A 24,778-nucleotide genomic window follows, 5' to 3' on the forward strand; every position below is an offset into this window, starting at 1 on the left:
AATTCCTTTAAATATAAACTTGATATTTTAAAGTAAACAGAATAATTTATTGGCTTTGCATTTCAATCACATTCTAAATTACTGCTAGTGTCATGTTCTGGTTATTTTTATATACTTAAATTCTATAAAATTTTCTTAAAAAAAAAAGAATGGGAATGAAAGTGCATGATTTTATTTCCAACTCTTTAAAATACATATAATATTTGCCATAATAAATGAACAAAGGAAGATGGTGGAAGAGGAGAGGCTGAGTTCACCCTAGCTCCATGTAACGAGAGATGATACAGAAAAAAATGACAAGAAACAGTAGTTCCAGGGTGCGAGTGACCAGAGAGGGTCTTCTACCTTGCACAGGGAGACCCTGAATGGCAAAGCAGAGAAACCAGGATGGAGAGAACAGGGTGCGGGTGCTTGGCCCTGAATCCAGCCTACCCCCACAGCTGGCTCGGGAGATCTTCCCTCGCAGCTCTGCCTCCAGAGTTCTTCTGGGGAACTCAGAAGCCAGCACACTTGCTTTCCCTGCATACAGAGACCATTTGGCCAGGGTACAGAACTGCTTCCTGCACTGGAGATGGGCTGCTGTGGGCACCTGGTCTGTTTGGGTGGGCCTGGAGGGTCTTCCTCTGGGGAGGACGGGGAGACACCGAGTGGTGCCAGTCCAACAGCTGCCAGGGGAAGAGACTTGCTTGGTTCCCAATATCACTCCCCTTTCCCCATGGAGGCCTGGAGACCTCAGACGGGTGCAGATGAGGAGGAGAGGCTGAAGAAGCTGGCCGAACTGAGTGTTGTGAGTAGCTGCTAGACATTTCCAGGTTGGCTACGGGCAGGGGAAGCTGAAATACCCAGTCCCACAGCCCAAGGTCATTCAAGTGGGAAGCTGAAGGTCACCAGATCTACCAGATACATAAGTGGTATTTATGCCGAGGAGCACACTGCCTATCCCCCAGCCGCGGGGTTGGGCGCTTTCAGCACACACTGAGACCAGAGGCCCTGGCTGGAATTACATCGGGTCTCCATTCAGTGCAGCTGCACCTGCAATTGGGGAGCAGTGGGCCTGCGGAGAAGGGTGCCCAGGAGCGCCATCTGTTGGGAAGAAGCAGAAAGTACAGTCTGGCAAATTGCCTGCCTGCCTAGCTTTCAATAAAGCTTCAAGTAGAAGTACAATACCCTCATGAGATCTGGGACTTGGTTTGGTGGGGAAGGGCCTACAAACCAAATCCAAAAGGCAACTTTCAACACAAACCTAAAAAGATACAAAGCCTTAGACAAGGGAAAGAAATCAACTTGTAAAATAACCTTATCAAGACAATCAAATATCCCATTTGCAAAAGAAGATCACAAAGCACGTGGAGATTCAGGCAGATGTGACTGAGCCAAATGACTAAATGAAATCACCAGATGAGCCACAGAACTTGGAATAATTAATCAAGAATGTTCATAGAGACATAAAGGACATCAATAAAACAAATGGAAGAGCATAAAGTAGAATGTGAAAGAATAAATAGAAAAATAGCAGATTTCACAGAGATGAAAGATACTGTAAACCAAATTAAGAGTATACTAGAGACACAACAGCAGATTTGAAGAGACAGAAGAAAGAATAAGCAAACGAGAAGATGGGACAATTGAACTTAAATGCACAAAAGAAGAAATGGCAAGCAAGATGGAAAAAATAAAACTAAATCTCAGGGAAATGGCGGAAAACATGAGATGCAAAAATGTAAGAATAATCAGTATTCCAGAAGAAGGGTAGAATAAAGGGATAGGAAAGCTGGTTGAAGGGATTACGGGGGAAAACTTTCCAACCCTTATAAAAGACATAAATATTCAAATCAAACAAGCCCAACAAATTTCAAATAAAATAAATCCAAATAGGCTTATTCCAAGAGATACACCAATCAGAATGTCAAATCTCGAAGAGAAGCAAAAAGTCATAAAAGCAGTAAGGGCAAAGAGATTCACTACATACAAGGGAAAGCACATAAAGCTGAGCTCAGACTACTCAACAGGTACCATGGAGGCAAGAAGGCAGTGGTATCATATATTTAAGATTCGGAACATGAATGGTTTCCAGCCAAGAATTCTTTATCCTGCAAGTTGTCCTGCAAAATTTAGGAGAGATTAAAATATTCACAGACAAAGGCTGAGGAACTTGCCAATAAGAGACCTGCCCTATAAGAAATACTAAAGGGAGTTCTGTCAGCTGAAAAAAAAAAAAAAAGACAGAAGTGAGAGGTCTGTAGGATACCGAAGAGTATCAGTAACAGTAACTTCAAGGACATAATGACAGAGAAGGAAAAGAAAATAGAGCTCTGACAAACAAAAACTAAAGAATAAGATGGTAGACTCGAGAACTGCCATTACAGTAACAAGTCTGAATGTTAATAGGCTAAACTCACCAATTAAAAGACACAGATTGGCAGAATGGATTAAAAAATATGATCCATCCACATGCTACTTATACGAGACTCATCTTAGACCCAAGGATACAAATAGTTGAAAGTGAAAGGATAGAAAAAGATGTTCTAGGCAAGCTGTACACAAAGAAAGCAGGAGTAGCCGTACTATCAGATAAAACAGACTGTAAATGTAAAAATGTCATAAGAGACAAGAAAGAACACTATAAATTAATAAAAGGGACAATTCAACAAGAAGAAATAACAATCATAAATGTTTATGCTCCCAATCAAGGAGCTCCAAAGTATATGAGGCAAACACTGGCAAAACTGAAGGGAGCAATAGATGTTTCAACAATAAAAGCGGACGACTTCAATACACCACTTTCCTCTATGGAAGGGAACAACTAGGCAGAGGATCAATAAGGATATAGAGAATTTAAATGATGTGATAAAGAATTAGACCTAACAGACATATATAGATTGTACACCCCCAAAATATTAGGATAGACATTCTTCCCTAGTGCTCATGGAACATTCTCCAGGATGCAGCATATGCTGGGACACAGGTGTTTGCAAATTTAACAAGACTGAAATTATTCAAAGCACTTTTTCTGATTGTGACAGAATGAAACCAGAAATTAATAATCACTAAAGAACCAGAACTTTCATAAATATATAGAGAATAAACAATACACTTTTAAACAACCAGTGGGTCAAGGAAGAAATTAAGAGAAATTGGTGAATACCTGGAGACGAATATAAAAATACAACATATCAGAAATTAGGTGATGTAGCAAAGGCAGTGCTAAGAGGGAAATTTATCACCCTAAATGCCTATATGAAAAAAGAGCAAGCAAAACTTGATAACCTCACTGCTCACCTGGAGGAACATGAGAAAGAACTGCAAGCTAACCCCAAAGCAAATAAAAGCAAAGCAAAAATAAATGAACTGGAGAACAACAACTACAAAAAAAAAAAAAAACAGTAGAAAGAATCAATAAAACCAAAAGTTGGTTCTTTGAGAAAATCAATAAAATTGACAGGCCCCTAGCTAGACTGACAAACAAGGAAAAAGAGAGGGTGCAAATTAAACAAAATCCGAAATGAGAGGGGGATTGTTACCACGGATCCTGAAGAAATTTTAAAAATCATAAGACGATATTACGAACAACTATATGTTAACAAACTATACAACTTAGATGAAGTGGACACATTTCTAGAATATACGAACTACCAAGACTGACTTGAGGAGAAACAGAAGATAATAATGAACCAATTACAAGAGATTCAGTTAGCTATCAGAATATTTCTCCATCAAACCCTTGATTTTGAGGCTTTCCCTTACTTCTGCAGTGGAGAAGCTATGACTGCCTATAACAAGGCCTAAGAGTTGCTTCCAGGGACCCTCTTTTGTTGCTCAGATGTGGCCTCTCTCTAAGCCCAACTCTGCAAGGAAAATCATTACCCTCCCTCCTCCGTGGCTCTTGACATGCAGCACACTTGCTTGGCTACGGGCTGGGGAAGCTGAAATACCCAGTCCCACAGCCCAAGGTCATTCCAAGTGGGAATCTGAAGGTCACCAGATCTACCAGATCTACCAGATACACAAGTGGTATTTACACCGAGGACATGCAGGGGTGAAAGCCTCCTTGTCAATGAGGAGTGTGACTCTCCAGGGTGAGACTGGCCCTGGCACCTAGGATTGACAACACCTTTCTGACCAAAAAGGGGAAAAGATGTGTAATAAAGTAAGGCATCAGAGGCTAAGAGAGATCAAATAGAGTCAAGAGGCTATTCTGGGGGCTACTCTTATACAAGCTTTGGTTAGCTAGTGCTAATGGGCATGGTTAGCTAAACCCAATCAACATCACTCCTACTGACTCTTATGAACATGCAGCACTCTGAGACTCTATAAAAGTTTCATGCTCTAAATTTGCTTTCCTTGAACCTATAATCTTCAGAGAGTTCCTACGCCAGATAAATCCTGAAAGTCAGAGGGAGCAGCCTCTCCAGGATTATCAACTAATTACATCCCCCCTATTCTTCAATGTCAACACCTCTTCCAAGACGAAAAAAATCAGAATGAGCATTGTGTAAAGACCCCTTTAGACTGGGAGAAGGCTCAAAGCTCTTGAGAAGGAGGAGTTACAACAACAACAAAAATAGGATTTAACAAATGAGTATGACTGCTGGATCACTACACTGATATTTCTTTAAGCCTCCAGTGTTTTGGAGCACTAGAAGGAAAAATCTGAAATAGGAGAATGGTAACCCATAACAAACTCCATAATGGGTTCTGTAACTATTAGTTGAAGTGCTCTTTGAAAATTATTGCTTTTTCTCTCTTTTCTTTGTATGAAAACCGTGAAATTAAAACAACAATAAAAAACTTCCTACAGAGAAAAGCCCAGGGCCACACAGCTTCACAGGGAATTTTATCAATCATTTCAAATACAGCTAACACCAATTCTGTGTAAACTCTTCAAAAAATTTGAGGAAATAGGAACTACCTAATTCGTTTTATGAAGCTAACATCACTCTAACACAAAAACTGGATAAAAGTGCTGTAAAAAAGGAAAATTACAGACCAATCTCCCTAATGAACATAGAAGCAAACATTCTCAACAAAAGTTTAGCAAATTGAATGTAATGATATATTAAAAGAATTATACAACACAACCATGTGGGATTTATACCAGGAACGCAAGGGTGGTTTAACATAAAAAATCAACATAACACATCACATTAACAAATCAAAAGGGAAAAATCATGGTCATATTGATTGATGCTGAAAAAGCATTCGAGAAAATACAGCATTCTTTTCTGATAAAAACACTTCAAAAGGTAGGAATCAAAGGGAACTTCCCCACTGTCATAAAACGCATATACGAAAAACCCACAGCCAGCATCATTCTCAACAATGAGAAACTGAAAGCATTCCCCCTAAGATAGGGAATGAGACAAGGATGCGCAATGTCATCACTATTATTCAACTGTATTCACTATTGTACTGTAAGTTCTTGCTAGAGGGATAAGGCAGAAGAAAAGAGGCAAAAAGTATCCAAATAGGAAAGGAAGAAGCACAACTTTCATCATTTGCAAATGACATGATCTTATACTTGGAAAATCCTGAGAAATCTATGGCAAAGTTATTAGAGCTAACAAATGCAGCAAAGTGGCAGATACAAGATTAATACATAAAAATCAGCAATGTTTCTCTATACAAGTAATGGCCTCAACTGAGGAGACAATTAAGAAAAAAATCCCATTCAAAACAGCCACTAAAGGAATCAAGTACTTAGGAATAAACTTAACTAGGGATGGATGTAAAGGCCTGTACACAGAAATCTACACCACACTGCAAAAAGAAATTAAAGATCTTAATAGATGGAAAGATATTCCATGGATAGGAAGGTTGAATGTCATCAAGATATCAATTCTACCTAAGTTGATCAACAAACTCAATACCATACCAACTAAAATTCCAACAACCTATTTTGAATTCCTGGAAAAGGTAGTTATCAAATTTATTTGGAAGGGAAAGAAACCTTGAATAGCTAAATATATCCTAAAAACGAAAAGCGAAATGGGAGGACTAACACTTCCTGACACTGAAGTTTATTATAAACCCACAGTGGTCAAAACTGCCTGGTACTGGCAAAAAGACAGAAGAAGCATTGACCAATGGAACTGAGGAGATGGAGACTGACCATCAAATCTATGGTCAGTTAATCTCTGACAAGGCCCTCAAATTCACTGAATTCGGACTCTTTTCAATAAATGGGCTTGGGAAAACTGGATATCAATAGCGAAAAGAATGAAAGAAGACTCCTATTTTACATCTTATACAAAATTCACTCAAAATGGATCGAAAGACCTAAATATAAGAGCGAGTACCATAAAATTTGTAGAGGAAAACATCTTCAAGAACTAGTTGATAGGACATAGCTTCTTGAACTTTACACCCAAAGCACAAACTACGAAAGAAAAAATACATAAATGGGCACTCCTCAGAATTATAAGCTTCTGTGCCTCAAATGAGTTTGTCAAAAAGGTAAAGAGGGAGCCAAACCAAAGGAAGAAAATATTTGGTAATCATATATCAGATAAAGGTTTGATAATCTGTGTACATACGGAAATTATACAACTCAAAAACAAAAGAACAAACAATTCAATTATAAAACGGGCAAAAGATATGAATAGACATTTTTCCAAGAAACAAATACTAATGGCTAAAAAGCACATCAAGAAATGTTTCACTAGCTATAATTTGTAAGTCAAAATTACAATGAGATATTTTACACCTATAGGAATGACTGCTATTAAACCAACAGGAAACTACAGATGTTGGAGAGGACGTAGAGAAACTGGAACACTTATTCACTGCTGGTGGGAATGTATTACGGTAGAGCCATTGTGGAAAATAGTTTGGTGGTTCCTCAGAAAACTAAGTATCAAGTTGCCCTACGATCATCCATAAGAGTTGAAAGCAGTGACGTGAACAGATATTTGTACACCAATGTTCATAGTAGCACTATTTATAATAGCTAAAAAAAGGAAAGACGCCAAGTGCCCATCAATCAATGAGTAGAAAACAAAATGTGGTGCGTACAGTGTACACACATGATGGAATATTACGCAGCAGGAAGACAAGCTGAGGTTCTGGATGAACCTAGGTCCAGGATGAACCCAGAGGATTTAATGCTGAGTGAAACGAGCTGAACACAAAAGGATAAGTATAGAATGATTATATTCAGGTCTTCTGATCGGGAAAAGAAAGCAAACCCCCAAAATCATTTGGCCCAGAAAGAAAATCATTCATATAGCAAGGAACTAGATAAATGGATCTCTGCAATATTACTTCACAAGCAATGGTTTCCATATGTCTCACATGTTTAACACTGACCAGATAAAGATTCTATTAAAAAAAAAAAAAAAAGAGCAAGCTCTTTGGAGCATTTAGACTAGGTTTCAGAAAAATATATATAAATGAACAAAGCAGAATTAAAGTTCATTATGCTTTTAATTCAACTACCTCAAGAATCTTCAGAATTGGACTTCTGCAGGTTTTTACTATTTCTATGGAATACAGACTTTCTATTTCAGAATTAATAAAAACGTTGACTGCAGATATCACTAAACAAAAAATTTAGTTGTACTGTACTACTTCTTAAAAAAATAAAGAGAAAAATTATACACAACTTTCAATCCTATTAATTTCTTTTGGATCTAAACAAATTAAGCAGAAAATATAATTTTAAAGAGTTTTATTATGATTAATAGAAGAATTAATAACAGTAGCAACTTTAATCTCAACAGCATGGCCATTTATTTCCTTGGGGGTATGTGTGTGACAAAGGATACAGATTTACTTACAGTGAAAACCCTAAGGGGGATAACAGAATTTAAAAATTAAAAAATTAAAATCTACTGGATTTAGACTTAAAAATTTTAGCCTGCCATGATGAACTGGATGCTATTTTAAAAAACCATTTCCCATTAAATCACAAAAATACAGACATAGTTTTCTATACTTCTGGGCCTCTGCTAAGAAAGTAAATAAGAGCTTCCTAAAACACGGGTCTGGTCCAGGGCTGAGCCGTGGGGCAAGGCAATCTAGCCTGGATTCTTTATAGGTAAAGAAAAGAGAATCATTGTACAGTTTGAACTGTGCCTGGGGTCACCCAAGATTTCCTCTTCAGTAACTGATTTTTTTCTCATAAAAAACACCAGAAAATCCTTAAGATGGCAGAGTTCACAATGAATACACTGGTACCTACTGTACAACTATCAGTACACAAGGTCCTTGATTCCCTATCTATCACCACCACCGCCAGCGCCACCATCAACACCGCTTTCTCTTAGAAAAATGTTTACACATAAATAATTCTGCATTCAACTTGAGCTTACTTACAACAGGTTCCTACTCATGCTAGAACCTGTATGTTATTCCTCAGTAAATAAGTTTTTGAAAGATAAAAAATTGAAGAAAAAAGTAATCTATGTTCTAGATGAAAGGTCCTTTTCCAAAGAATTTCTTACTGCCTTTCTCAACCAGAATAAAATTAACGCTACAAACCTAACAGTTGGAGGGGAGAGGAATCTGATGAAAGCACACTGCTATAAAGAAGTCATATGATCCCAAAACGGCAAAAAGTTCCTTTTGAACAAAATTCTAGCAGCAGTTTGCAAAAATGATTAAATTAGAAGAAAGCACCATCTAATTTATTTCCTACAGCAAATAAGTAATCAGTGATTCTTCAAGTAAGGAACCTGACATGTACTTGATACAATATGAATTTTAGTTTTCACAGGTATATCATAATTCATGGCCGTGCTCTTTATATATGAATATTGATAAATACATATTATCCTCTGAATTTATATGGACTCTTCCAATGGTTCCAAACCACTTGACAAGAGCCCATTTAGTTGCTGTTGTCTGAAAAACTATCCCCTTCATAACAGTGCAGCCACATGTGTCTAACCAGAAAGAAATAAAACTTCAGACTTCGTAAGAGTTACATATGACGTGAACTCAATTATTTCTTGGAATCATCTTTTAAGTTTAAAATGGATTTCTACTGGGCTTTTATTCAAGTTATAATATTTTAAAATAAAGAAGGAAGAAAGAAAAAAAAAGGAAAAAAAAAGACTTCTTAGAATTTGTAAAGGTGAAACTAAAACATACTCTATTTTCCCTAATGTCGTCAATATGGATATATAAAAGTAAATGACAGTACAAACTCACCATAAAATTCCATGAGATAGAGACATATTTGATTTGACATGAAAAGATGTCCACGATATATTATGTGAGAAAAAGGAGGTTATAAAATAGTATTGTAAAAGCAAAAAACCACAAGTCTACTCCAGAGAGAAAAATATAAAATAAGAAATGTGAGGCTCCCTTTAGTAAGGGAAGCAGCTTTTAGTAAAAGGGAAACTACTTTTTGGATTTAAAAATATTTTGTTCATTCATCTATTATTATAAATCCCTTCACAGTGCTATGAGAAGCTAGAGAGATACAGAATATTCATGGGTGGCTGAACAAAGAAACTATTTACTAAAAGGTTTAAGAAATGGTATAAAGTAAGACTAAATTTAACTATATTTTCCATTTTAAATGATAAATTTCTCTACTTTGTTTTCCTGTCATTTTATATAACAAAATCAGGGCTTCTTAATGCCAAAATATTTTATTCCAGAAACCTGAAACAACATGCTGGTATCTCATCTCCCTGGAACAACAGCAGTTCACAAGTTTACAAACTCAAATCAAGTACGAGTTCTTCTGACAATTTCTAGACCTAAAATAAAAAGCAGAGCTTTGTTTCAATAGCATGGGTGTGTACATCTCACACATACAAATGCATGCACCACAGTCTAGGAGAATTTGTATGTACCAAGTATCAACAACACTATTTCTGAATTAAGGTTGATCTTCAGTTTCTTCTTTGTATATTTCTTTATTCTCTCATTTCGGAATATTCTTAATGAACTTATTAATATTAAACACTTGTTAAAGTTCAGGTATTGTATCAGGATGGTCTTTCAAGGCAATTTAAATGAAGATTTTCTTGAGCAGAATGCCCCTCGAGAATATAAAATATAAAAAGCTAATCACATTCCACCATGAAAAAGCTAGAATGGGCATAGCCCAAATACTCCTAAAGAGTGGGAGAAAGATCAAAGATGATGGCAGAGTTATACAAAGACAGTAGGGTTTATCAAATGAGTATGATCGCTGAATCATTACAGTCTCCAGTATCTTAAAGCAGCTAGAAGTAAAAACCTAAAATTGTGGAACTGTAACCCATACCAAACTCTGAGATCTATTCTACAACTAATTGTTGTGACATGCTTTGAAATGTATTGCTCTTTTGTATATATGCTATTTTTCACAAAAAAGAAAAAGTCGATTGTGATGATAAATGCAGAGCTATATGATGATATTGTGAACCACTGATTATACACTTTGGATGAGTACGTGGTATGTGAATATATAATATATAGCAATGAAAAAGGAAAAAAAAGCTAACCACAAAAGTATATAAATATCACATTTTGAATGGTGGTACAAGATATTCATGGATCCTCTACAGACTATTCACTGACCCTAAGACCCTCTGTTCCAAAAGTCTGCATTTAAGGAATTATCTATAGACTTTCCCAGTTTCTCTTTTCTCCTCTTTGTTTAAAAACCAAATAACAGCCATTCACAAGGCAGCCACGATGGACGCAAGATGGCGACGGTGGCCATAGCTCTGGAAGGGCTGGGGCGATCTCTGCCGGTCTTCTCTCCAGGCTTCTGGGCTCTGACAGCTTTCCCTGGGGTGATGATTCCTTTCTGCATCTCCAAAGGTCTGGGCTGAGATGTGAGTGCTGAGATGAGGGATAACTTGGCTGCCTCTTCAGGATCAAGTAAAACTACCCAAAGATGCTCAAATCTACCCTGATTACTGAACTCTTGCTTACAAGGTTTTCTGATATGTGGAAGTACAGAGTCTTGCATGCCATGCTTTTCCTACTGATGGACTTGGGAACCCTGAGGGGAATCTTCTCATTGTCACAGCCCCCACACTTGATCATAGTCTTCATACCCCCATGTATTTCTTTCTTAGAACTCTGTCTTGTACATGTGCTATATTTCTGTTACAAAACCCAAGGCATGTGCCATCTTCCTACTTGACAGCAGCATGATCTCCGCCGTAGAATGTGCAGCTCAAATCTTCTCATGATGTGCTTGGGCAGAGCTGCTGCTCCTCAGTATCATGGCCCATGACCAGTATGTGGCCATCTGCCAGTCTCTCCATGAACCATCGAGTCTGTGTCCAGATGACTCTGGCTTTAGTACTCAGTGGTGTGGTCTACTGTGGATTGCACACTGGAAACATACTCCAGCATGGTCCATCAGTTCATCTGTGACATTTCCTCACTACTGACTCTCTTGCTCTGACACCTCAAGCAATGACATATCAATTTTTACCTCTGTAGTAGTGGTTCGGGGGTGCTCCTATGCATTTATTACCAGGTCTTATATTCACATATTTTCTACCATGCTCAAGTTTCCAACCAGGGGAAAGCATGGAAAGGCCTTTTTCACCTATGTCCTTCACATCCTTGTAGTGTCCATCTTTGTCAGTTCAATCGCTGCTGTATATATGAAGCCAACCTCCCATTCACCCATAATTCCAGACATGATCACTATGGTCGTGGCTAGAAAAGAAAATAATTTAAATGTGTACCTTGTCCTATAGAAGGGAAACTAATGGTTCCCTGAAGGATTGTTCTTGATGGCTGTTAATTTTGGCTCTAATTTCATATGAATAACATTAAATAAAAAGGGCATGTTATTTATAAATATAACTATTTTATTATGTATAATAAAAGTAATATACATAGAACACATAAATATTCAGTAATAACCAAGTTATTTCTATCAATCACACTTTATAACTGAATTAAAAAAAATGGAATGATGCAAACCAAACCCGCGTGGACTGAATGAAGCCACACTACTGAACTGTACTCTTTAAAGGTCACTTAGGGTCATCTAATAAAAAAACTAAAAGGTTTCTTCTCATTTTTCATCATCCATAGTCTCTCTGTAACATCTGGCATAGTTGGTAATTCCTTTCTTCTTGAAAATCTTTCCTCATTAGCTTTCCATAATTCTACACCAAGTTTTCCAAAGTGTGTTTTCTAGAACATGTGCCTCATGAGATATGCTGGGGGGTGGCGGGGATGGGGGAAGGCGTGAGGTGAATTCAGTGATCAGCTAAATCTGGGAAAGATTGCTTCATACATTCTCCTCTTGAAGATCTGCCATGGACATTAACATATTAAAAGCCCAGAGGGCGGGCCATGGTGGCTCAGCAGGCAGAGTTCTCACCTGCCATGCCGGATTCACAATGCCTGCCCGCGCAAAAAAAAAAAAAAAAGCCCAGAGAATTCTTGCAGTGACCAAATTTAACTTTTAACACAGATGCAGCATTTGACCACAGAATCCCTTTTCTTTCCCATATTATCTGTTACCATCCCACAGGCCTAGTTTTTGGTGAAACAAAGTTTGGGGAATGCCACCCCTGCTTTTCTGATCCTTCCCTTTTAGTTCTTTCTCCTCTTTATTCTAGAGACAGCTTTCCCAAGATTCTCTTAACAAATTTCCATTCTACCCAACACTCTATCTCATCCACTCCCAAGGATTTAATTGCCAAATATTTGGAACATTTCTCAAACTAATTCTCCAGGGAATACCACTTTCATTTCTCCAATTGTCTGGTGACCCTTTCTAATTGGCCATTCTACTGTCCCCTCAAAATCAGTTTGTTTATATTTATGCTTAGTTCTTTCCAAATAACAGGTATTCCTCCTGATTCCCTTATTGCTGCTAAATTCTCTTAGGCTCCCAGCCATTCAGACTTGAGGGCTCAGAGCCATCATTACCCCTGCCCTTTTTTTCTTACCTCTCTTTACCAAGTTACCAGATTCTTTCAAATTCTCTCTGCTACCAACCTCTCAGTCCCAATCCAACCTGCACGTTGTCAAAGTGTCATCAGTTTAAAATGTGTTAATCTTAAAAAAGGTAACACTTACTGACCAAAGCAGTACTTTGCATGATGTACACAGTTAATCCTCACATCACTATGAGATTGATATTATCAACTCCATTTTACAGATGATAAACTGGGACAATAAAAGGTTAACTAACTTCTTAGGGTCATATAGTTCACAATTCAAATTTCTCAGTTCAACTGCGACTATTTCCCCACCCAAATTTCTATTCCACCCAAAATGACAGATCTGTTATAAAGTTCATCCTCACAAGAATCACTAGAACGACTGCCTGACCTTTTGGAGCACACGTGTCCATTCCAGCCTGGAGAGCTTATTCCCTCCTCAGAATTCCCACCTGGTTGTTAGGGCAACCATATGTCCAGGTTTGCCTGGCAAATTCTGATTTATGTACAACTCACTACTATTGTCAAGTGTCGCCTTTGCTCTCAAAAGTACTTTAATTTAAATGATAAATTATAGTCACAGCATATATGTCACATCATTTATTGTAGACAAGATGCAGTTATGTATATATCTTAATTCTCCAATTAAATCATGGTCTTTGAGGGCCAAGACTCTTAAAACTTTTAATATTTCTCTGGGCACAAAATACAATTTTCATGTGTGGTTACAGAACAATTTTGGAGATGAGGTATCTTTTGCTATATTGCTCCCCCCTCCCCAACTAAATCCTGTTTTTAGATCAAATAAAGGGGGAAAAGGCATTTTTAATTAATTCATATGGTAAACCTCAGTCACAATGTCTGAAAAAAAGATAGGTATTCAAATATTGGAAGATGAATAAACAACGTACCAGGGTACGCCACATTACAGCCAACACTGCTAAAACATTTCAGCAATGTGAATGGAAAAGGGTACTTTATGTATAATCAGGAATTGGAGCTACCAGCAACTACTGGGAAAAAATGTTTTCTAACACTGTTTGCTCTTGTGTACAGTTAGGGGATGACAGACTCACTATTTTCCATACAGAATTTTCATGGAATACAAGCCTTGAAACAGGGCACAGTGATAATAAAAAAACAATTGTCCTGAAGGGGGAAAAAAGAAAAAGACATTTAAAAATCACTCTATTCTTTACAATATGTTTGTCAGTCAACTCATTGTTCAAAAGTGATAGCAAGCTCTCCTGATTAAGAATACATTCTCTCTTTCTATGAAGAAAGGGACTGTTTCACACTGCCTATTCCCTGAAGTCCTATTCAGCATCCCCAGACAATTAGCCTCAATTTGTGACTAGTGATACCGTCACTTGGTGGTGCCCCAGATAGTCACGTGCTCTTAATATTGAGATTTTCATTTATAAATTCATGTCTCTGGAACACTCCTGAATTCTTACTAGTACAATTGTGTTTTCACTAATTATTATTTATTAAATTTAAAATACTAATAAACGATATATCAATTTACTCAGGATTGGTCTGACAAATTGTTTAGCAGCAGAACTCTACATAGCAAGCAGGGAATGAAGTAGGTCAATATGACAAATGTATCTAAGTCATTACATAGCAATAGATATATTATTAGCATACATAAAATTCTGCACACTTTCTAAGAATGTTAATATAATCATTGAGTGCTAGTCGTTGGAGGTGAATGTATCATACTACTCATGTATTCTTAAAAAAACCTGGATGCTCATAAAATATACTTGTTACAGAATATCAATACAGCAGCACTGAAACATTGAGTATTACCTTACAGAAAGCAAAACAAATAGCTGCTGATGGCTTCAAAGAGAGAAAATAAGGGACAGAACTGCAGAGTACTAAAGTACAAAATCAAGCTAAAAAGGAAAAAATTCTTAAAAGGAGAGGTGGCTTCCTGGGAAAACGCAAATGATCAACAGAAGAAGCAAAAGAGGAATATCTGTAAGCAGGAAAGATCATTATCAACAGGTTAGACAAAGATGCAGATGGAAAAACAGCAAGATGCATACTTACCAGAAAAACAAATTCAAAAACTAAAGGATCTCTGACACTGGGTTAGAAAATATCACACTATTCTTTTTGCAAATTTAGAAACTTTGGTTCAGAGTTTTAAAAAATTTGTCTATGGTTTATAAACAGACAACAAGATAGTGCGAAGTCCAAAAAAATTTGTTCAGGTCTACGAATTTTGACACCACTCTTACTTGGACTATATACTCAGCAATGTATTATTTTTAGCATTTTAACAGCCTATACTCATGTCTATTAAATACAGTCCTCAAGAATATGTGAAGAATTTCAGATGTTGCTACACTACATCAATAAGAACTCAGAATAACTAACCATGAAAAAGACATAAAAGTCTGGAAAAGAACATGAGTCTCTGGACTCATTACAAGAACTAGCAACACTATTTCTATCACTTCATTTCTTATATTAGAGTTTCTTTTATTTTCAGAATATTTAAGACATTATATTTTAACATTTACAAATCCCTCAAGGTAAGTGATTTCACCACTTTACTCAATCAAATGATGCTTAATGGACTGCTCATGCATGTATGCTTAGGATTTACATCTAAATCTGTATGGTCAGGGTCTTTTAGGTAAGCTGGAGCACTTGAACTAAATATCTGCTTCAAAATGCTTCCCAAACAAACCAGAGTCTTTTCTGACATAAAAAACAAAAACAAATCTCAGTTAACTGTCAGGGCAAATATTGCCATGAGTTCTTCTAATCACTCCAGAAGTATACCGAGTTAACCTCTGACTCTACTCCTTAGTGTTACCTTGCATGTTATATGTACTGTGGGTAGGGTTAGAACTTGTTCTTTAATCTGTTCGCTTCTCTAACTCTTCCTCCACTACTGCTTTCTTGGTAATGCAATCTTAGCAGCACCATCACCTCATCCCAGGAAACAAAAATTCAAAGAAACTGTTAACACAGGATCAAACGAGAAAGATTCACCAGTGTGCCTGTGGGGTCAGCTGTTTTGTGAAGACAAAAAGAATGGGGCAAGGGTGAAGATGGAGAGAAAGCCAGTGGTGACTCAAACTAGAGGGAAAGAAAGAAAAGGGAAAACGAAAAGGAGAAGTGAAATGAAGTGAAAGGGAAAAGTAGCTTTGACTCAAGGACCCGGGGGTGGAGCATGTATGACACGATGCCCTCTCAACTTGCAGACAATTTCAAGGTTACAATCCTCAAGTTCTTGGGTCACCTGGCGTGGGAACAAAAGTGTGAAACACTTGATCCTCTCCCTGACCAAGGTGTACCTGAAAGAGCAGTTGGAACTTGCCTTCCAGGTGGCAGAACAGTGGACACAGAGCCATGATTCCACTGGTTGAACCCGCAAATTAGGGATAAGTCCTTTGACTTGCAACTTGGCTTCAGAATAATAACTTGTGTCTCAAAATGGTGTGCAACTCCTTGTGAATCGTACTGGCATTCTTGAAACTGCACTTCTTATACATAAATGACTTGCCCGAGATTGCTCCAAGACAACTAGTCAAAGTACAAGTTAAACTAAAATGCCAAGGTCTCTATCAAGTCAAAGCTTCCAATTTTATGCAAAGTTGATACTGAGGAACATTTCTGAAAAGTGTTTCAGTGATGGCAGTAGTGTGAGATGTTTTGTTTTTAAAATAAGAAATAATTTTAAAATTGTACTCTTAATGGCATTAAAAATAATTGTTTTGCTGCTCAATTCTGATGCTAGAGACCAGGAAAACAACAACAACAAAAACAAACAAACAAAAAACAAGAAAAAGAACAGAAGACAAAGAAACTTTGAAAGATCCATTGTAAAGGAAAAGGCATATTAGGAGTGCCATAACAGAACCAACTGGATGATAAAAATTAAGCCATGTGTTAAAAGGCTGAGGAGGTAAGTTGTGTGTGTTTTTTTTCTTTCTAGTGAGAGTTGTTTTTTGAACACACTATTTAGATGTTTACTTTGGTTTTGGCATTAAAACTTAAAATTTGATTTTTGAAAATTACAAATTCAAAGTTAGACCTCCCTTAAGCTTTTTTAAAAATTTATATCTTAATACCATATTTTTAATCATCTATAAACTTTGCGGGGTCCTTCTGGGCATAACATAATCTGCAAGAGCTCTTCATGGATTATTCTGATATAAGGTTACAAAAAGCTGTACATAAGAATTTTTTGCCATTTTCCCTCCGCTTTACAAGAAAGATTTTAGGACTATAGGTGAGTGTTGCAATTCAGGCATCAACGCTGGCCAGTCTCCAGGCAATAGAAAATAAGTTTTTTTCTTTTTTAGCTCTGTGGAATTCATCCAAATTTCATTGCAGGAACCCCAAAGGACTGTCAGTAGAAAACTGGAAGCACCACTCATTTCAGCTCTCAAGGCTTTGCTCACTTCTAGCAAGACAGGCGGGACTTTCACTTATCCTGTCAACCTCATCTCTAACTTTCAGGGGCAAATACTCTGATTGGAATGGACCCAATTCTCCTGGGCCTAAACCAGAGTTGACTCTCAGTTCAGATGGTTAGGGAAGAGAAGCAACTCCTGTCTGGCTCACTAAAATATGTTGCTGGATTTCGGCTTCCAGGTTCTTGGCCATGCTGTGAGAAAGAATTCAACGGCACAGCAGGCATTCTCGCAAAAAGAGAAGTGAGGGAGGTGAGGGACCTCCATTAAGCTTTTAAAGTTAGCTTTAACATTTTACTCAATTTACAAACCTGACAAAAATGTAACTAGTAGCTTTTGGTTAATCACTTAGGTTTTAAACTGCAATTATTAATTATAATTATAAATTGAATGAATTCTATTTCTTTTTTAGATATTCACCTATCTAATGGCAAGGCTTCCCAATTATTTAATCATTCTTATAAATCCAATAAATTAAACTTTTAAGTTCTCATAAATATTCCAGCACTGAACACAAGCTTGTAAAACTTTAACCAAAAACCCACAAGTCAAAATCAAAACTCAATAACGTATTTACATTGGAATTATATTGATTAACAAGAATATGAGAAAACGTTCAACATCATTTAGTCATGTGATTAACTGTTGAGCCAGGGTGATAGGTACATAGGGATCCATTATACTATCTTTACTTTTATGTGTGCTGGGGGAATTTTCTACAATGAAAAGCTCCTAAAAATTGGAATGAACAAGACAGTTTTCTTAAATATGGAAAGTACGTAAACTACTAATATGGAGAGATTGCTCATCCCATGCATTCTTTTTATATTTAATTAAAAATCTCCCTGGGTGTAAAAGATATTTGTCTAATAAGAAAACAACTGTATCATCACAAACACTTTTAGATCAACTTTCCCATGTAATTTTTAGGGCTATATTCTCAAGTGCTAAGGTTTCTTCAAGATCAAAGAGGTCCTGGTGGGACAAGGGTGAAACCCTGACTGCAGCCACAACTCCCAGCTGTGCCTGTTCTGTAGCAGTTACACCAATGATTCCATAACTTACAGGAGATGACAGTGAGACCCCTCAGCAGCCTGTCACTAACATAAATGATGTCCTTCTATAAATGAAAAGAGAAGGTTCTCTTTCCTCAAACACAGCAGCTTCTGAACAAGACATCTTGTTAAACTATTATTAGTGGGGCAGGCCACGGTGGCTGGGCGGGCAGAGTTCTTGCCTGCCATGCATGCCAGAGACCCAGGTTCGATTCCAGGTGCCTGCCCATAAAAAAATATATACATATATATATTATTAGTGATGTTCACCTCAATTGCCAGAGAGTTGCCAAGAAGCAAAACAAAAACACAAAATGCCTATCTTTGCAGTTAGTAATTATAATAAACATATGAAAAACTTTCAAAATAATAAAAGATGCCATTGATATGGTGTGAATCTAAACCATATCTAGATTTAGGGAAATTACAGGAAGGTTTTAAGGGAAAACCTGAAGTTAGTAGAATATGGTTCATAAGTGCATCTTCTCTTTAATCACTGACATTTCAATTATAGTGGCATGGAATAAGTAAGTTAATGTATTTATAAATTAATTATTTGCAAATTAGTTAGTAGAAACGCGTTATGAAAGCACAATCTATTGAAAAGCTCTGAAGGAAAAAAAAATAATGCACTACTTTTCTTATCCATGCCCTGTATTTTGTTTTGTCTTTTGCTTCCCCATCAAAACTGTACATTTCTTCAGGTGAAAAAAAGGAAAGTGGAGAAAAAGTTATATGCTGGGTACTTTGTTATCTCGTGAAAGAGATGTTATGCTCACAAGGAAACAGGGTTAGGTAGTGAGTAAAATGTGGTTTGAAGAGTATAAGCAAAATTGAATTTAATGTCTTTATAGGATATTTTCATCAAGATGTAATTATCTGGTGAATCCCCCTTTTTCTTTTGAAAGTCTCCTAAAATATTTGTGTTCAACAGCCAGGACAGTGTTGGAGACAGAACACTACTCTTCTTTTTTTTTTTTTTTTTCACATGGGCAGGCACCGGGAATCGAACCCGGGTCCTCGGGCATGGCAGGCAAGCGTTCTTGCCTGCTGAGCTACCGTGGCCCGCCCTACTCTTCCTCTTCTAATTCTACGCTGACACTGCCCAATTTATTTTCACAACCTAAACATTTTCATATCTATAATTTAAGTAACATTTGATACATTATCCACATGCATTTAGAAGATGTTCTGATTTACTTATATGTTAACTACCTTCATGGATACTGCAAAGATCAAATTTTTAAAATGTGAATATTTAATGTAAATTCTAAAGACCGTAACTGTTAGTCTTATTTTTATATATTTTTAAAGAGTAATTAACTTCAATGAATGAGAATGACTATCCTTGATTTGTCCTTTTCCTAACCTTGCTCAATTACTTCCTAACTTATATATCAGATTCCCCATATATTTAGACCTGTAATCCTCTGAGAATTAATTACACACATATGTAACTTATATTTCCTCACCCAGGACCGTTTGCCTTTACTTTCTTTTACTTCCTCTCCACCATTAGCCAGTTTTTCAGAGCGGGCTGTTGCAGTGGCATTATTAAATATCCTTAATGAGGGCATGGAACAAGTACAGAGTCAGCGGACCATCCTCCCTAAAGTGCGTCAATAAAATCATCAAGAGCCACCAGAGAGGAAGAGGAAAATACGCCGGTCACCATGACCACCGCAGCTGCCCTGACGAAACACAGCAGCTCAGCTCCCCAAGAGGCGACCCCGCAGGGACGAGGCATTAGCTCACAGACCTACAAACAACCTTCATGCCAAAGTCACAATCATTTGAAAGATTCTTCACAGCCCTTAATAACCATTATTATTTTGATAATTTAAATCAGAATAAGGTAGCCTGAAGCAAGTGTCATTAGAAAATACGTGAAAGACAAGTACTAGGCTGTGTGGCACAGCCATGCCATACAGTATGTAGAAATTATTTCCCAAACTAGGGAATTGAGCAAAGGAACCCGAAAACTTTAAGATGCTTATAGTACTTGTAAAACTTCCTAGAATTTTTGACATGCTGGATGTTATTATTGATGCTGATAACAATAAAAATAATAAAGGCCTTACCATGTGTTAGATATTGTGTTAATCACATGAGGAAGACACTATCCTTATTTTCCAGAGAAGGAAACAGGCTTAACTGCGGTTTCACACCGTGTCAGGTAAGTGGCAGACTGACTACCAATTTGACCTTCTCTGGAGCCCAAGATTTTAGACTAAACCAGGGTTCCTCAACCTTGGCACTACTGATATTTCAGACTGGCAAATTCTTTGTTGTGGGGATCTGCTTTGTGCATTGCAGAACGTGAAGCACCATCCCTGGCCTCTAGCAACGAGGTGCCAGTGGCAGTCTCCCTGCCTGCCCAAAGCTGTGGCAGTGTTTGTCTCCAGACATTGCCAAATGCTTCTTACGGGGTAAAATTACCCTAGCTGAGAATCACTGGGTAGCTCTTTTAACTTGTTCAATCATCAGGAACACATTCTTGGAGAAAATTAGGGCAACAGAATAACTTCACATTTTAAACCACTCAGGAAAAAAAAGATATCTCAAACCATTTGAAAATAAAATTAACTGAAGATACTATATGGCTAAGCAAAAATGGTTTAATGGTATCTAACCACAATAAATTATATTCTCACATATTTTCTTTGGTTCCACATACAAAGACTATAAAATTAAGTCTTTAACAAAATCCACAACTTTTTATATGCAGATAAATGCGTATAAAGAATTCTCTTTGACCAGATGTAAACAATTGCTGCCACTGGGAGGAAAGAATCTGAACTTACATTTTGGAAGTATTTTCACACCCAGTGAAGGACTACCTCCCTCTTTGGTTCTCCATCACCTCCCTTTCTACAACCTCTACATACATAAACCTTGTCTTATTATTTTGCCTGTCACATTTGGCTTTTTAAGCCTAGAACAATAATATACAGTTTGACATCATTTTGTTTATCAGATTTAGTTTTGAATTATATTGCTTGTTTTAAAAATCAGTCCAAATCTCGAGAGAGAGTTTACCACAGTTGTGGGTAGTTAAGAGAGCCCAAAACTTGAAAGTATTTTATATTTTATAGAATCCATGGATTGAGGATAAAGTTTCCTTAAGATGACACTGGTGAGAAAACCAATGAAGCAAGAAGCTGAAAGCAAGGACACTCAAAAGAGAAAGGCAAGACCAGCAGATGACACCATGTGCCTTACCCTGTGACAGAGGAGTCCAGGTTCACCCACAACCCATGCTCAAGAGGAAAGCATGACCTGATGATGGCTTGATCTGGATATTTTTCTCAGCCTCAAAACTCTATGCAGTGAAGATTTCTCAATAAAAATATTAAAAAACAACTTTATGCAGGGTAACCTGGCTTCTCAAGACTATTTTGCCAAAGATTACTGCTTCTAGAGTGGTTCCTTTCCTGCTATCACCTCCATCATTAGCAGAGGCCAGCATTCAAGACATGAAGATTTGGAATGTTTCTTCTGTTGACTTCTAAGACCTGCAGAACTTCACGGAGGGTTTCCCTTGTGTTACAATCAGACTTCCTAGTTCAAACTACAGACAGTGCCCCAGTTTCCTCAGGGCTGGATCCCTATTTCATAACAAGTCTCCAACCACCAGACAGAGGACACAAGTTGCAGAGACAGAACTTCAGGTGTGTCTGCAAACAGTCACCTCTCAATGGAAGAACATTTGTTCCCCACAGCAAAGTAGAGTCTTAACTAAGATTCACAAATTACCCCTGAAAATACTTGAATATGAAGTACATTCTCTAAAATGTAGCTTTAACTCTAGGATAGATGTCATCCTTGCTGAATTTTCCTCAACTCCCAGTATATCCACACCTCAAAGTATGACCAAGGATCATCAACATGGACTAGAATTAGAGGGTAGAGATGGGGCAGTCTTTCCTTGACACCGAATTTCCATGACTAAACCCCAAGATTATAGGACTTGGACTCATAAGAGAATTAAGGAACTCCATCTCAAGTATGATATAATCCCTGGTTCCTTTGAACAAATAATTTATTATTTGTTCACCTTGACCCAGAACTTAGTGCTAAATTGAAAAATGCTACCGTCACTGCAAAGGAAATGGATTAACACAAAGAAAATAGTATCCAACTAAAGACAAGGAAAATAGTGTTCTATGCAGTTACTTCTAGTGGCCCTTTCCTGAGAAAAATGATACCAGAAAAAAATTCCATTTCCTAAAGAAATGGGAAATACTACAACGATAATGGTATGGACTTAATGGTTAGTCTTGTCTGAAAGAGGCTAAAATTAAGTATCTCTTAATACTTATACAGGCCAGTCCTGTCTGGCCATCTGCTTATAATATCTGCTGGTAAACTTACATTATTAAACAATAGATTATTCTGATGTACATTAAAAAACAAACAAAAAAAGAGGACATGTGGGGGTGGCTATATCATTACCCATATGCTTCAATTTACTGTAAAACCCAATTACTGAATGAGCATTACCTCTCATGTCTCTATTTATGACTATTAAAAAGTTTTACTTTCCTACCATCCTATAAGTAATTCAAAACCACAAGTCATTGCACTTCACAAATAATTTTTAAAAATTTTAATACTTTTTGACATACTAGTTTTGACATCTTCCTCTACTGGATTTATGACAGGAGATAACAACAAAGTAATTGAACCCATGGATTTAAATCTCAGCCTCTTCCCCTTCTGACCCTGAGTGAACTAATGAGCTCTGATGGCCAAAGGGCTGACAGACCTGAGGGAAGGAGAGGGGCTGCCACAGTGTAAGCCCTTTGGAAAGCCCCCTGGCAATAAATATCATGACCCGTCAGAAATGTCCCCTCTCTTTTACTGACAAAGCCTGTTTCTGGAAATTGATATGATGTAAATAACTAAAAAAAAAGATTCTGAAGGAAAAAACAGCTATGGCATATACAAATGTTTACTTCTGAAGCCTAACAAAGAAAAAAAAATGCAAATGGACCTAATATGTCCAGAAACAAAAGGGAAAGATTAAAGAAAAATATGCAGACCAATCCAGCGGAATATTACATAGCAATTTAATAAAATATAGGTAGAAGAAGACAAGTCAACCATTTGGTGTGGTTGCACACAGTAGTCTACCAACCTGTCAGAGCAACAATGCCCTAAATGACACACACTCATTCAAATAAATTATGGAATGAAGATGTATTGAAATTGCGACAAATTAGGAGTCAGGAGACAATCAATATGATTCTTGAACAAATGCAGCCTGACCTCCTATCAAATGAGTCAGTAAACATGGAAAGCAACTTCAATGGTTGCATGGTGTTTGTTTAGGTGGAAAAGATTTTAAAAATTTGAACGTAAGAAGACTTACTTCAACATAGGAAAAGAAAAAACAAAAAACAAATGAAAGCTTTTAAACTTTTCATGAATGAAAGTGTTGGAACTATACCAGTGTCATCTGGTGTTAAAGCAGTCAATGTAAAAACTGTGGAAAGTTTATTCAAAATAGAATTTTGGTATGTTTTAATTTTTTTAATTCCTTAAAAGAAGACAATAAACAGTTACAGTTATTAAACACATCTTTTAAAAATAGAAGATGTATTTTGCACAGACAGTTGAGAAAGATAAAGGAAGAATCTCCAAATTATCAGAATTAGGATTAAGTAGAACATTTAAATTTAATATATGATTAAAATTATGTAATATAAGAGTTAAAACTTATAAAGAGAAAAATACTTGCTGGTAAAGGGGAGACTTTGGGTTAATTGATGGAGGTAGGTCGAATTATGTTCCCTAATAGAACACATCTTCTTAACCTTAATCTCTGTCCTGGGTATGTGATTCCACTGCAAATAGGTCCTTCTGAAGATGTCATTTTGAATTATGTTATCACCAACCGAATGAGGGTGGGCCCTAATCTGTGTTACTAAAGGCCTCAGGAAGAGAACCTAGAAGTCACAGAAATGAGAAAGGAGAGGACGCTGCCATGTGATATCTAGCAGAGATGCAAGCCAAGGAACCCCAATGTTGTGGCAAATCTTGTGGACACTACCAACCCCAAGCCTCTAGCCTCCAAAATGTGTGACAATAAATTCCCACTGTTTAGCCATCCCATTGTGTGGTTCTTATCATAGCAACCTGGAGAATGAGACAATGACCTTATTTTTATTTTTTTTTAATTATTATGTTTGAACAATAAATAAAAGTTGTGTGTGTGTGGGGGGGAGACACCAAGAAGCAAAGACACAGGGGAAAGTAGACATGAGTGTCATCTTCCTAAGGAGTGAAACGCTGTCACACTGAAGAATGTATATAGACTAATTCTCGGCGGTTCTCAGGGAGCACCTGGGACCAATGGGAGACAAGTCTGGGAATGCAAGTAATCAGAGCTGGAAGTAAAACAAACAGGCTAGAT

The 24,778-nt window shown here is 37.1% G+C and overlaps 1 protein-coding gene and 1 pseudogene across 1 annotated transcript in view; both read right to left on the reverse strand.

The window, feature by feature from the left end:
- Nucleotides 1-24,778, reverse strand: part of UBL3 (ubiquitin like 3) — a 78,178-nt gene that overhangs the window by 11,871 nt on the left and 41,529 nt on the right. The gene's annotated exons all lie outside the window — the stretch shown is intronic.
- LOC143679676 (BTB/POZ domain-containing protein 1 pseudogene) overlaps nt 1-24,778 on the reverse strand; it is a 36,292-nt pseudogene continuing 11,514 nt past the window's right edge.

The sequence above is a fragment of the Tamandua tetradactyla genome, chromosome 4 (assembly GCF_023851605.1).
Source record: "Tamandua tetradactyla isolate mTamTet1 chromosome 4, mTamTet1.pri, whole genome shotgun sequence".
Lineage (NCBI taxonomy): Eukaryota > Metazoa > Chordata > Mammalia > Pilosa > Myrmecophagidae > Tamandua > Tamandua tetradactyla.